General features: G+C 39.2%; 1 long non-coding RNA gene across 2 annotated transcripts; it reads left to right on the forward strand.

Moving 5' to 3' along the window:
* The first annotated feature begins 368 nt into the window (after nt 1–368).
* Nucleotides 369–12572, forward strand: LOC113879920. 2 transcript variants are annotated; one of them, XR_003507519.1, is made up of 4 exons: nt 369–759; nt 2789–2883; nt 11726–11803; nt 12532–12572. It is a non-coding gene; the product is annotated as an uncharacterized LOC113879920 (long non-coding RNA). The 2 variants fall into 2 exon arrangements; XR_003507520.1 differs by lacking the exon at nt 11726–11803 and having other exon boundaries at nt 375–759; nt 11868–12549.
* Nucleotides 12573–15467: the final 2895 nt, after the last annotated feature.

Genomic DNA, 15467 nt, shown 5'->3' on the forward strand with positions numbered 1-15467 from the left:
TGGACTTATTAATGTACTCTACAAAGTACAAGGACTAAGTTTCACGTCCTACTGCAAAATCTGCTGGGGGTATATGTATCCACAACTGAACAACACGTATCCCACCAGCACGGGGTAAGGGACGTGAAATCGGTATTGGGTATATGAGTACCACAGCCAGTAGAACTGATGAAACTCAGGGTTGTTGTCAGCGGTGTAAATGGAGAGAAAGAGGCACCTTCAAAGACTTCCTTTGGGGAAGGCTTGTTTTGTGCTGGTGAAGTGCTCCCCCTGGTGGATCAGCAATTGATAGGTCTGTGATTCCAGACTGCAGGCAACAAACAAGCTTTGAAAGAAAACTGGGCAGTTTGAGGTATGCAGATGTATCCTCCAGGATAAAGCTAACTTTCAGAGCGCCAAAAATAAGTGGAATGCCTAGCACGGCCCCTGATGGATTTTGAGCTTAGCTCTCCTGCAAAGCACATGGAGTTGGTTCTCCCAGACTGCCTGGTGTCCATGTGTGTTTTCATTATTATGGTTGTTTTGAAATCATGAGTTTGTACTGATTGGAGAGATGTGAAAACTCTAGTTCTGTATTTTCTTCCCCTTTAAAAATAATTCTGGACAGGGTAAACAAGCCACAGCAGGGAGACCATTTTGCTGTGAAATCATTTGTTTCTCTTACTTCCTGTCCACCTTACTCCCCTCTGAGATGATCATGTTGATGTGGCTAGTTTATTTCTAGTTCCCTTGTTCTGCATACCTGCTCTCAAGATAAAGGTAAGTTTTATGGTTTCCCAAGGATCTTCTTTATACAAGTATTATATATTTTGATAGCAAGATAATTTGTGTTGTTGTTTTCCTTAAAGAGGCTTTCTGTAAGCCCTGGCAGACACAGAGAGGAGATTTTTGCTGGTCAGGCAGAGATGAAATTCTATGGCAATTCTCTCACTCTTTTGAACATTCTGCAATGAGGCACACTGCAGCCTCAGTCCAAACAGTTTATAAGCTAAATAAGGAGGTATTTTAAATATTTATTTAACAAGACATATTTTAAATAACCTACATATGTAAATAGAGCATTCTTAGCCTGTACATTATTGCCAGGTCGATTCTCGTGTTCTGATATATAATTAATTACCGGTTTATTCCTCTGTAAACCAAAGCAGAGAATAAATCAGCGATGCCAGGTCACTGATGTCAGTAAAAATTGTAATACCCTCTCGTCAGTGGGTCTGTGAAAGGGGAAGTGAGACTGTAAAGTCTGTGGGGCTGGTGGACGCGACTGTGTCCAAATGGCAAGTTTCTAACCCAATTTGAGTTGCTTTCTCCTGATGTCTAGACTTTTTTGTCTGTGCTGTATAGGTAGGCATGAGATGCCTATATCTGAATTTAAAACAAACTCAGAAAGCCTTTGCAGTGTGATCGATGCATCTTATAAGGTAGAGTTGCCCTAAGTAAATGCATATCATAAGCATTGTAAGCAACATATTACATTTAGAAATAAAAACCACACAAATACCAATCATTCTGATAATATCTAGGTAGTTGAAAATATGACTCTTCTTAATGTTTCGTCAAAATCCATGCATCCATACATACATACATACTTTTTTTTTCTTTTCTGCTTAAAGTGATTGTGTGTCTTTTAAATTTTTCCACTGAAAACTTCTGAAGGACAGAAGTGTTGCATTTCAAATTTGTCATGAGTATAAAGAGACCTCTCTAGGGAAGAAAAATTAAACAGAAGACATGGCATCTTTTCTTTTTAGATTTACTTTCTGATGATGTAAAATGAGTAATCATCTCAAGTACCACAGCAAATTTTTGGCCTGGGTCAGTGATGAGACTAACATGTTTCATTTAAACATAATACACACGGCTTACCAACAACCCAACTCAGAGTTCCAAGTCCCTGCTCAGCGAATTAGCTTGCCAACATAATTCTAGCCAGTGATTAGCAATATTAATTATCTTGGCCTGTGGCCAAAACATCTGGAAAATTTAATGTGGAAAATCATTTAAAATAATTCGTTCATGCCATCATGACAAACCAACCCGTTGGTTAATTGACCTTTTCACTATCGTCCAGTTGTTCGGCCACACTCTAAACCTTCTATATTCAATTTGCATTGGATCCTTTTAGCCATTCTGTACTGGGAAAAAAAAAAAAAAAAACTTTCTATCTTTGGGAAAATAAACATCAGCAATAACAAAATCAGTTGAATTTTACGGTCGAAATGATCATCAAATGCATTCCTAGACACAGAGTCTATAACTTCATTTATGATATTGTTTCAGTGCTTAGAATAAGTGCATTTTTGGTAGTTAGTGAAATAGGTCCAGTGATATGTAAATTAATCTTAGCAGCTTCTGAAATAAGTTTTCTTATACAGTTGCATAAAGAGGGAAATTAAAGATCAAAACTCGCTGATTCCACCTGCCTTCCAGTTTCTCTCTGTGATACAGCCTCATGAGGTATCAGGGGCAACAATACCTTTAGTGCACATGCAAAAGCGCTCAGGGAATTGCTTCTTTAGGGATCTGAGGTGGCTTTGTAGATTCGCCATAACTAATACATTAGTCTTTTAAAATAAAAATGTTAATTAAGCTTAAGCCTCCATACAGTAAGGAAGAAGAATTTACTTCTAAAGATAAACAGTGGCAACAAGATACTCAGATTGTCTTCTCATTAAATATTATTAAGACAGATAACCTTGTTTTTACCTCAGTAAATCAAGTGTTCCTTTAAAAAGTTCTGCTCAAGGTAGAGAATGCACACTTTTCTCTATGACTCTTCTCTGCACAGATGAAGCTCTGGAGATTATATATAAAACAAACTTAAGATCTGAAAGATGGAGAGAAGAAAGCAGACTGGCCAGAAACCTCAGGACCCAAGGAATGGTGAGTTTCCCTGAATTTTTGTTTTTCTCATATATTTAAGACCTATTGCTGAGAAAGTCAACAACTCAGAAACAGTAATAGACACAGACAAGATAAGACCCAGGAAACCAGGAAAAGGGCAAGCTAGCAAGTCTCTCTCTCTCTCTCTCTCTCTCTCTCTCTCTCTATATATATATATATATATATGAAATATTGGGCCAATAACCACTCTAGTCCAACAAACACGTGTGGTATCAGAGAAGGCTGAGTTGGGACCTGTGACTTTTAAGCCTGCCACACTGTTGAGCCCCCACCCCTATGGGGGTGGTAGGACCTCCTACCCTTCCCGTAGGACCTCCTACCCTTCCCGTATATGAAATTATCTCTGAAGGGCTAGTTGGGAGCAGGAACACTCACCTCCACACAACCCAACAGTAAGGAAGGAGCATCTTCCCTCTCAAATGTCAACAGAAGCCAAGTGGGGAACCTGGAGTTCTTCCCCCTTGGCGATGATGAGGGGGCACACACCACACTTATAGCAGAATGGTGGCAAAGGAAGCCGATTAAAACAGAAGGTTTAAAAAAGACACAGAATCTCATAGCCTACCACGAAATGTACAAAATTCAATTAAAACAAAACAAAACAAAACATTCATCACACAAAGAACAAGGAAGAACTCAAATTGGATGTAAAAAGACAATATAGATATATGCCAACATCAAAATGATACAGATATTAGAAACATCTGATAAAGCTTTTAAAGCAGCTATCAGAAAAATACTCCAATGTGCAATTAATATTATTGAAACTAATTAATAATTAGACTTCAGCAACAAAATAAGAAGTCACAGTATAACATAGAAGATATAAAAATGAGCCTAATGGAAATTTTTGAGCTGAAAAATATATAAAACCATAAAAGCTCAACTCATGAGCTCATCAGTTCAGTTCAGTTCAGTTCAATTGCTCAGTTGTGTCCGATTCTTTGCGACCCCAGGAATCGCAGCATGCCAGGCCTCCCTGTCCATCACCAACTCCCGGAGTTCACTCAGACTCACGTCCATCGAGTCGGTGATGCCATCCAGCCATCTCATCCTCTGTCGTCCCCTTCTCCTCCTGCCCCCAATCCCTCCCAGCATCAGGGTCTTTTCCAATGAGTCAACTCTTTGCATGAGGTGGCCAAAGTACTGGAGTTTCAGCTTTAGCATCATTCCTTCCAAAGAAATCCCAGGGCTGATCTCCTTCAGAATGGACTGGTTGGATCTCCTTGTAGTCCAAGGGACTCTCAAGAGTCTTCTCCAACACCACAGTTCAAAAGCATCAATTCTTCGGTGCTCAGCTTTCTTCACAGTCCAGCTCTCACATCCATACATGACCACAGGAAAAACCATAGCTTTGACTAGATGGACTTTTGTTGGCAAAGTAATGTCTCTGCTTTTGAATATGCTATCCAGGTTGGTCATAACTTTCCTTCCAAGGAGTAAGCGTCTTTTAATTTCATGGCTGCAGTCACCATCAGCAGTGATTTTGCAGCTCAAAAAAATAAAGTCTGACACTGTTTCCACTGTTTCCCCATCTATGGAGAGACAATGGGAAGCATTAGTGAACTGCAAGATAGAGCCATAAAACTGCCTAATCTGAACACCAAAGAGAAAGTAGACCAGAAAAAAGAGAGAGAGAACAAAAGCTCGAGGACCAAAAATAAAAACAAATCTATGATTTGCATTACCAGAATCCAGAGAGAAAGCAGGGGGAAAGTCTAAAAAAAATGCTCTAAGAAATAATGGCTGAAATCTTCCTAAATTTGGCAAATGACACAAACTTACAGGTTTAAGTAGCTGAGTGAATTCAAGCAAGATAAACACAAAGAAATTCTGATCACAACATACCACAGTCAAACTTCTGAGAGCTAAAGACAAAAAAAAAAAAAAAGAAAGAAACCTTAAAAGACAGAAGACAGTGAGGGGAAAAAAGATATCTTACTTACAGGAGCTAAAACAATTCAAATAACCATGGATTTCATATCTGAAATCAGAGAGGCTATGAGAAACTGGCACAACATTTTTCAAGTTCTAAAAGGAAAGAATTGCCAGCCTCAAATCCAATATCCAGTGAAATTTCTTTTAGGAATGAAAGGAAATGAAGATAGTGTCAGTTAAAAAAAATAAAAACAACCAAGAAAATATGTTTGTAGCAGACCTACCTAAAATAATAGCTAAGGAAATTCTCTAAACAGAAAGAAAATGATAAAAATAAGGAATTCTGGATCATCAGGACAGGAGAAAAAAACATAGTAAATAAAAATATGGGTAAATACAGTGAGTTTTTCTGCTCTTCGTTTTTCTAAACTATATTTGAGGGTTGAAGCAAATAAAATAACTGTCACGTGTGGTTCTAAATTTATATAGAAGAATTATTAAAGACAACTGTTTTATAAAAGGTGAGGGTAAAGGACTTAGAGGGAGGTAACTCTTATATAATTCACCCAGATGGATAAAATGACCGTAAGTGTAGATTGTGATAACGTATACATCTAACTGGTAAAAATGAACCTACCAAAAATACCAAATGCTGGGAAATATGCTGAGACCCCGGATCACTCTTATATTTTCTATGGGAGTGTAAAATGGTACAGGAAAACCATGCCATTTAGTACATTTTCTAACAGTTTGACATTTTCTTTAAAAAACAACACAAACAAACAAGAACAGCAAAAAATTCACATTCAACTGCCTTATGATCCAGCAGTTACACTCCTGGGCATTTATACCAAAGAAGTAAAAATGCATTTTCACACAGAAACTTGTGCATGTATGCTTGTATCTGTATTGGCAATAGCCAAAAGCAAGATACAACCCAGATAGCCTGTAACGTGTAAATGGTTAAACAAACTGTGGTACATACATGCACACCAATAAAAAGGAGCTCTTAGTAGCTGTTGATACATGCGACAGCCTGTGTGAATCTCCAGAGAATTGCAGCAAGCGGCAAAAGTCAGTTTCCGAAAGGTACATACTACATGACTCCGATTTTATAGTATTATTGAAATGACAAAATTACAGAAAGTGAGAATAGATTAGGGGTTAAGGAGTATAGCGGAGAAGGCAATGGCACCCCACTCCAGTACACTTGCCTGGAAAATCCCATGGACGGAGGCACCTGGTGGGCTGCAGTCCATGGGGTCGCTAAGAGTCGGACACGACTGAGCGACTTCACTTTCACTTTTCACTTTCATGCATTGGAGAAGGAAATGGCAACCCACTCCAGTGTTCTTGCCTGGAGAATCCCAGGGACGGGGGAGCCTGGTGGGCTGCCCTCTATGGGGTCGCACAGAGTCGGACACGACTGAAGTGACTTGCCTTACCTTAAGAAGGATAGAACCATGAGCTTCCCAGGTGGTGCTAATGAAGCACCTTCCCCTGCCAGTGAAGGTGAAATAAGAGACCTGGGTTTGATCCCTGGTCCAGGAAGGTCCCCTGGGGAAGGAAATGGCAACCCACTCCAGTACTCTTGCCTGGAGAATCCCATGGACAAAGGAGCCTGGCGGGCTACAGTCCAGAGGGTCACAAAGAGTCGGACGTGACTGAGGTGATTTAGCACACAGGCAGGTTATGAGGGCAACATGTAAATATGTAGAGGGGTAATGAGAAGGATTCTTATGATGGATCAGGATTTTGCATTACAGCTGTGTCATGTCAATATTCTATTTGTTAAATTATACTATTTTTCACAAGGTGTTACCAATGGGTGAAATTGGACAAGGTGTTACCAATAGGTAAAATTATTCTTTCTGACGATTGCATGCAAATCTGAAATTATCTCAAAATAAAAAGTTTAATTTTAAAAAGTTCTATGAGTTTATAATCTAACATCTCTATCATTCTATACTTAAAAAAATTAACTGTGACAGTTGAATTTTATATAACCTTAGACATTGTATTCAGTCATTCTGAGCCTAATTCCTTTTAGTTAAATGGACATAATGTTACCTTCCTATTTTTTTTTTTTTTTACTAGCTATAGTCAAGATGCACTGTAAATGGAATAATGATTGTGAAAGTACTTCCTAACTCTTCAAGTACTATAGGAAAAGAGCTAAGATTTGTTTGAGGCTAATGTATGCCAGACTGTTAAATGCGTACCTTACTTTATATTTATACGGTATTATTTTACGTGAAACTTTTAAAAGCATGGCTCCTATCCCTTAATGGAAGACCATGTGACATTTAAAGAACCACTAAAGGGAAATTTTCCTCTTTTGTCATATCTTTCTCAGACATTCAAGAGTGTCCACTAATAACCTTATCTACAAAGTAGAAACAGACTCACAGATGCAGAGAACACCCTTGTGGGTGCGCGTCGGGTGGGGGTGAGGAAGTACGGACTGAGAGTTTGGGATTAGCAGATGCAAGGGGTTCTGTATAGGATGGATAAACAACAAGATCCTCCTGTACAGTTTAGGGAAATATATTCCATATCCTGTGATAAACCTAATGGAAAATAATATGAAAAGGAATGCATACGTATGTATCACTGAATCACTCTGCTGTACAGCGGAAATTAACAAAACAATGTAAATCAGCTATAACCAAAAAATAAAAACTGGAAGACTGTCCAAGTCTAAAGTCCCAAGTAACTCTTATCTGAATATTTCAACACACTGGAACTCTTGAGACCCTCTTACTCTCCTTTCCTTAAATGTGCCGGACCAAACTTCCATCTTGGATACTGACCCTCCCTTCTCTTGCTTGTTGGACACGGTCCAACAGGCTGAGCGACCACCGACACACGTTCTCCCTGCTGTGCACTTTCCTCCGTTTCTGCATCTGTCTGGAGAATTATTCCATGGGACTTGGCCCTTTTATCCTCTCATTATTCCCCTAATCTTGTGCCTCTGAACTGAACTGAAAATCAGAAGAGTTTGTAGCTGACGTGTTGATGGATTTTTATCTTATTTCATTTAATACTACCATTTTACAATTTCCTCAAAATGTGAGTAATGTACTGAGGAGTTTGTTGTAGTTTAGTCCCTAAGCTGTGTCTGACTCTTTTGGGACTCCATGGACTGTAGTCTGCCAGGCTACTCTGTCAGTAGCATTTCCCAGGCAAGAATACTGGAATGGGTTGCCATGTCCTTCCCCAGGGGATCTTTCCAACCCAGGGATCAAACCCACATCTCCTTCCTTGGCAAACAGATTCTTTACCACTGAGCCACCAGGAAAGCCCACTGAGGACTTACAGCTTTGTTAATTTAGGACACTTCAGAAATATTTAATTAATAAAGGAATAAATACCTAGTCCATCTTTTGCATGAAATTTTTATGTTCTCATTTCTGCCATGAGACTATCTCATTTAAAATGAAAACATTCATTTGTTCATTTACTCATTTGTTTATTCATTCATTAATTCATTCCATCACCTATTCAACAATGACCTAACACCCACCAATTGCAAGGCTCTGTGCTAAACCTCAGGGATATGATGATGTGTAAAATGTAATCTGGAAAGAAGCAAATGAAAACAATCATAATAAGGATAGGGTTTATGACGCAACAGAGGCATGGAGGTACCATGAGAGCACGGAGAAGGACACGCTTCCCGGAGAAATTGACGGACTCCCGTATCTGCCAGGACTAGACATGGAGCAAATTCCTGTGTTGGGAAGTGCGAAGAACTGTTCTGATGATATTTGATTTAAAAATGTGTAAAAGTGACCATCGCATTCTAGGGACTGAGAATATTATGCACAACGATGATGATACCATGTGGGCTTTACCTTCAACACAATAGCTTACACCTGCCCTGGTTTATCACCCTCCTAAGTGGACTAGTCCTAATCTAGTCTTTATCCCACTTCAGGTCAAGTGCGATGCTTCCTGTTTTGTCTGCTGCATCCACACTTGCCCTTCACAATCTATTCTCAGAAACCAGGGGACGAGAAAACATAAGCTCATGCCGTTTCTCACTCGGTCACGTCCCACATTTCTTAGCTGAGCATTAGCATATCCTAGAGAGGTTTTTTAAAGTGTAAGTAGCTGGCCTTTAACCTCTGAAGTTCTGGTCATTTCAAAGGTGGTACCCAGGCTGCTGCCATGCCATCTTCTCCCTTTCTCACTTGAGATTTCAGTTGAGATGAGATTTGAGTTGATTTCACCAATTCCAGCGTTATCTACACTGAAAACCCTACCCAAGCATCGCTTTGTCTTCTTTCACTTTACTTTTCTTCATAGTGCTCATCACCATCTGCATATGTACTATTGGCTAATGTGTTTATGGTTCTTCCCCCAGAGAAGATGGCCCTAGGAAGTCAGAGATTTTACTTCTGGTTTGTTTATCACTTCACTCCCAGTGCTTATAAAAGTGCCTGGCACATGGGAAGTGTTAAATAAATACTTTTTAAAAATACATTAAATGGACAAAGGCGAGGAAGGGTTTAACACACTCAAGGGAAGTGAACTGAGAGTGGCAACATGCAACAGGAAGCGGTTGGGAAAGAGGAGGTCTTGTAAAACATAAAGGACTAGGACTGCTGCTGCTGCTGCTAAGTCGCTTCAGTCGTGTCCGACCCTGTGTGACCCCATAGACGGCAGCCCGCCGGGCTCCGCCATCCCTGGGATTCTCCAGGCAAGAACACCGGAGTGGGTTGCCCTTTCCTTCTCCAATGCATGAAAGTGAAAAGTGAAAGGGAAGTTGCTCAGTCGTGTCCGACTCTTAGCGACCCCATGGACTGCAGCCCACCAGGCTCCTCCGTACATGGGATTTTCCAAGCATTGTTCCTTAAAAAGATGGGGAGCATTAACCATTTTCAACAAGAGACTGTCACAACCCAATTTGTATTTTAGGAAACTGTCTTACTGCATTTAGGAGGGAGGTGAATTTGTCCCTAAAAAGGGTTCAGATGACTAGAAATAGCTGTTTGGAGACTCTTGTGATCACAATGAGCAAAGTCCAAAGATATGACACCTTTGAACACTGCAATATGGAAAGAAGTCGAAATTAAACCACACGTGGGTTGGTTTTATTTAATACAGTGAGAGACGTTACCTATAAAAGAGTGAATGGACCCTTGTATTTTAACCTTTATAATTTACTGCTACTTCTTTGGACAAGCTTTTCTTTGTCTTTTGGGTTCTCTCACTATTCTCATTAAACAAATGCAAATTAAGACAGACTTAAAAAAAAAACAGAGTTAAGACATCTCCAGAAACCAAGCAGAAATCGTTGAAGCCCACCTGGGTCCCTTTCACGTGAGTGCTCTTGCCCACACATGCCATGAGTTATCCTGTGTGTTTTCCTTCACAGCCTTGTCTCACAGGTCATTCTACACATTTAATATCCTCCTGTGAAACAAAATGATGCATAATGCCTGGGTCTCTTCTATTTTCCATTTATGCTCCGTTTTCCTATATCGATTCAAAGCTGAAAATAGACTAAGGTATGCTCTTAGTACAACCTCTAGTGATTATTTTTATTACTCTTTATTTTTTCCAACTGAATAAACTCACAATAAATAAGAAGTACTTCCTCTGGGAGAGAATCTCCAAATAGACCTCAGCCTCTTACCCTTCAATCGTTTTTAAACTTGCTAACATAGTATTAAGTAAAGTCCTTCCCCTCCTCCCGTTCTTTCAACCCAATACTACTTTGGTTAAAGAAGTAAATCTAATTAAAGGAGCATGGGAAATGGAAGCCGTTTTGTGTGTTAGGGAAGCTGGATCTTGTAACTTTCACCAGTGATTGGGCTTACAAGATGGAAAATTCCTTAGACTGCTGGGCAAAGTACTCTTAATGCTGTTGAAACATCTGGTTTTCTTTGTGTAAAATCTTTTCCACGAGGTGGGCTAAGATTTTTATTCTAATTGAATTTGTAGTTAATTCCAGATAAAGATGAGTTTCTTTTCGCTGATACTGCTCAAATCAGGGGTCCTAGCCTGCCGACTTGAAGCCTGTTTTTACTCAAAATTAATAAAAAAAAAAAAAAGAGAGAGTTGTTTCACTCAATTGTTAGTATTTATAGGACAGAAAAACAATATCTAAAACCCTGGGTTCCTGACTTGGTCTTTTGAATCATGTATGATGGACATAGAGGGGTATACTCCTGTGCCTTAAATGCAGTCGCTTCAGTTGTGTCTGATTCTTTGTGACCCCATGGACTGTAGCCCACCAGGATCCTCTGTCCATGGCATTCTCCAGGCAAGAATACTAGAGTGTGCTTCCATCCCCTCCTCCAGGGGATCTTCCTGACCCAGGGATCGAACGAGGTCTCCCACATTGCAGGCAGATTCTTTACCAACTGAGCCACAAGGGAAGCCCAAGCATACTGGAGTGGGTAGCCTACCTCTTCTCTAGGAGATCTTCCTGACCCAGGAATCGAACTGAAGTCTCTGGCACTGCAGGTGGATTCTTTACCAACTGAGCTATGAGGGAAACCCTTAGATGTGGTATTGCTAACTAGTTAAGGGCACAGAAGGATTTTGATTTGAAGACAGCTTACCACCCTCCCTGTGAATGTTTGTTCTGGTGTTAATGGATCTTAAAACAATTTGTTTACAATCATAAACCACCTAAAAGAATGTAAGGAGTCAAGCTTTCCAATATGTGTTGCAATATTTGTTAAACAGATTAATACACAGAGAAACTACAGAAAGAATACAGTATAAAGCATGTGAGTCCTCCAGGGTTTTTGCCACTTACTTGACAGATTTCTGCTTTAACAGTGACCTTTTGGGACCTATGTTTTCTACAAGTTCATATTTTAGATATTATGAAATAAGGAAGGCTATTACATTGTACTTAGTTCAACCAATCCTGATAATTGATTGGACCTTCTTCCTCTCTCTCTCCTACCAAATTTTGGGACAGTACAACAGAAATGAAAACCAGGGCCTAGAACCAGAAGCCAGAATAAGAAACAGACTTTGGCCCTCCACGGCTTATCAGGTAACCTGCCTCCTTTCAGTGTAACTTAACAAAGCTGATGTCCCAATTTTTTTTTTTCCTCCAGAGGCTTTGGACCTAGAGAAGGACACCCCCTTTTCTCCCCAGCAGTAGAGAGTGATGTCGATCAAACGCCATGAGCACGGATCTTAAAGCAATATTGGCATTTTCAAAGCTCCCATTACTGATTAACCTTTGCATTCCTTTTCCTCCTTGACCAGTCTGAATTTCTGGTCTTTTATCAGGACTTCTTAACATCCAGAATGTGGATCTATCTATAATTGCACTTTTTTTTATTAAATCCGTTCATGATGTTTCTACACACTCTTTCCAGACTTCTGCTGTTTATCTGAGCTATTGAAGGGCAGAAGGAAGATTACCGATTCATTCCTAAAATTCAGTAGGTTGTCCATATGTGATTTTTTAACTAATGAACTCAAACAGTCATAGAATATTTCATTGGGAAAAAATTCATTCCTCTTATTCTGCCAAAGTTGCAAGTCATCATATGCAATGATAAGAAACGTTGGCTGTACTAGATCAAATTAAATGCAGTAAGAAAAGAAAGTGCTGTCTCAGAAAAAGAGAAGGTTGATTCCAATTTTCTCTAATATGAATAATACTGCAATGAAAAATCACAGAAGCAAATTTTTGAGTGCATCTCCAGTTATACTGGAAATATTGCTGTTGTTTAGTTGCTAAAGTCTCTTTTGATACCCTGTGGACTGTAGGCTGCCAGCTCCTCTGTCCATGGGATTTCCCAAGCAAGGTTGGCTTGAGTTGCCATTTCCTTCTCCAAGGAATCTTCGCGACCAAGGACTGAACCCATATCTCCTGCATTGGCAGGCGGATTCTTTACCACTGAACCACCTTGGAAGAACCTGAAATGCTAACTTCATGCAAATCAACTACAGGGACAAAGGATATTTGGTTATCTTCTTGTTATCATTGAGTTTTCCATATTCTCATTAACACTGCCTATTGTAACTAAGTACAATAAAAGTAAGATGGAAGTAATAACCTCTTTTTGTCTTGTTTTATATAAATATATATCAATCTTACATATATAAATATTAGATATGTATACATAAATATCTATATAACCTCCAGAATTCTTGCCTGGAAAGCCCCATGGATAGAGGAGTCTGGTGGGCTACATTCCATGGGGTCACAAAGATTTGGAAACAAATGAGGGACTGAGCACAAGGAGAATCATGGACCTCGATTCTTGATCTTATGTATATATGCCCTCTCTGCTACATATGGATGTACACGTCCCTTCTCTGGATTTTGTGTTTCATGGTATAACTTTCTCTGGGTAATGTGGATGCAGAAGATGTGATGTTAGAGGGACTTAAAGTGCAATTTTTGTGGCTGGTTATACTTGCCTGTATTTATGCCATTCTTTTTTTTTTTAATTGGAGGATAATCGTTTTGCAATATTGTGTTAGTTTCTGCTGTACAACAACATGAATCAACTCTAAGTATATATATATTCCCTCCCACTTGAGCCTCCCTCCTATACCCTCCATCCCACCTCTCTAAGTCATCACAACGCACTAAGCTGGGCTCCCTATGCTGCACAGCAACGTCCCACTAGCTGTCTATTTTACATAAGGTAGTGTGCATACGTCAAAGCTGCTCTCTCAATATGTCCCACCTTCTCCTCCTTAGAGGCACATGGCTGCCCACCCCTCCTGCTGTTCCAGGAGGAGGCCAAGTGGCAGGTGGAATGGAGCCACCCCACCCGACTACATCATGGAGCTGAAGCATCCTAGCTGACTTAGAAACTCATTAATACAAAGCTAAGTCACTTCAGTCGTGTCCGACTCTATGCGACCCCATAGACAGAAGCCCACCAGGCTTCCCCATCCCTGGGATTCTCCAGGCAAGAACACTGGAGTGGGTTGCCATTTCCTTCTCCAATGCATGAAAGTGAAAAGTGAAAGTGAAGTCGCTCAGTCGTGTCCGACCTCAGCAACTCTATGGACTGCAGCCCACCAGGCTCCACCGTCCCTGGGATTCTCCAGGCAAGAACACTGGAGTGGGTTGCCATTTCCTTCTCCACATTAACACAAAGGCAATGCTTATTGCTACATTCCACTGAAAATTTGACATTATTTGTTATGCAGCAGCTGTTAACTACTACATATATTTAATATGGGTCTTTTACTGGGAATATACAACAGTGAATAAAAAGTCAGCAGCGCTATTTATACTGGATTGAAGGGAAATGTGCAATATAGAAATATTATCTATCTATCTATTAGGTACTGATTTAATTTGGGGCTTCCCTGGTGGCTCAGTTGGTAAAAGAACCTGTCTTCAATGCAGGAGACCTGGGTTCAGCCCCTGGGTTGGGAAGATCCCCAGGAGAAGGACGTGAAAACCTACTCCAGTATTCTTTCCTGAAGAATCCGCATGGACAGAGAAGCCTGGCAGGCTGCAGTCCATGGGGTTGCAAAGAGCTGGACACTGCTGAGCAACTAAACACAGCACAGTGATTTGATTTGAAGAAAAACTGAATCAGCAAAAACTATAAAGTAGCATGTGATAGATAATGAAATTGAATTTTTTCATTCTCTTCTCTGAAATTTTCTCTTAATGTGACTTACATTTTTTTCTGTAGCATGTTCATCTTTTTCTAATTTGTATTTATTTTCATGTTACTTATTTATATATTACATGTTTACATACACTGGCTTAAATATGTAAAATATTTACATAATGTTGTAAATATTTTTCTCAATTTAGGTAAAATTTTATTTTAAATATAAATTAATTTAATAGTTTTTACTGTATGCTTTACTGCATGTTTAAAAAAATTTTACATTTCAATTAGCCATAATTGTTAGTGATTTAATTTTGTATATGCTGTGAATTAGGAACCCAACTCTATTCCTACCTCTGACAAGGGTTTTCATCTCCAGTACTTAATAATCCAACTTCTCCTAGTTGATGTGAAATGTCATCGTTGCTACGTAACAGGAGTTGAGTGACATATTTTTTTGAATAATATTTGCCTAATAATAGTCTCCTTCATTATATTAAATGGTATTAAAATATGCATGAAATTACTTTTGATGAAAAAGGCAGTAACATATACAACATAATATGCCCCTAATTCTACGAAACTAATACACACCCACAAATACATGCAAAGAAGATTAGAAAGAAATCTAAGATATTTAAAGTAAAAGTGCCAGTCACTCAATCATGTCTGACTCCTTGTGACCCCATGGACTATAACCCACCAGGCTCTGCTCTCCATGGAATTCTCCAGGCAAGAATACTGGAGTGAGTAGCCATTCCTTTCTCCAGGGGATCTTCCCAACCCAGGGATTGAACCCAGGTCTCCTTAATGATACCTAATTCTGAGTGAATGGAAAGATAAGAGATAATTTTTATTCCTTCTTCACTGTTTTCTGTTCTTTCTAAATAATTTACTGTAAATATAAAATATTAAGAATGCATACAAATAAATAACTTTAAAAGAAAAAACTAAGACTTCAATAACTTGAAAAGTTCTATTAACTAGAAGTCCAAGTTGGTTTTATTTGTATTTCAGATAAAATAGCAAAGTATTTCTTGATTTTTCATAATTAATCCAATGGGATGACATTCAGCTTGCATTTAGCCAAAAAAAAAAAAAAATCATTAATTTACA

The sequence above is a fragment of the Bos indicus x Bos taurus genome, chromosome 21 (assembly GCF_003369695.1).
Source record: "Bos indicus x Bos taurus breed Angus x Brahman F1 hybrid chromosome 21, Bos_hybrid_MaternalHap_v2.0, whole genome shotgun sequence".
In the NCBI taxonomy this organism is placed as follows: domain Eukaryota; kingdom Metazoa; phylum Chordata; class Mammalia; order Artiodactyla; family Bovidae; genus Bos; species Bos indicus x Bos taurus.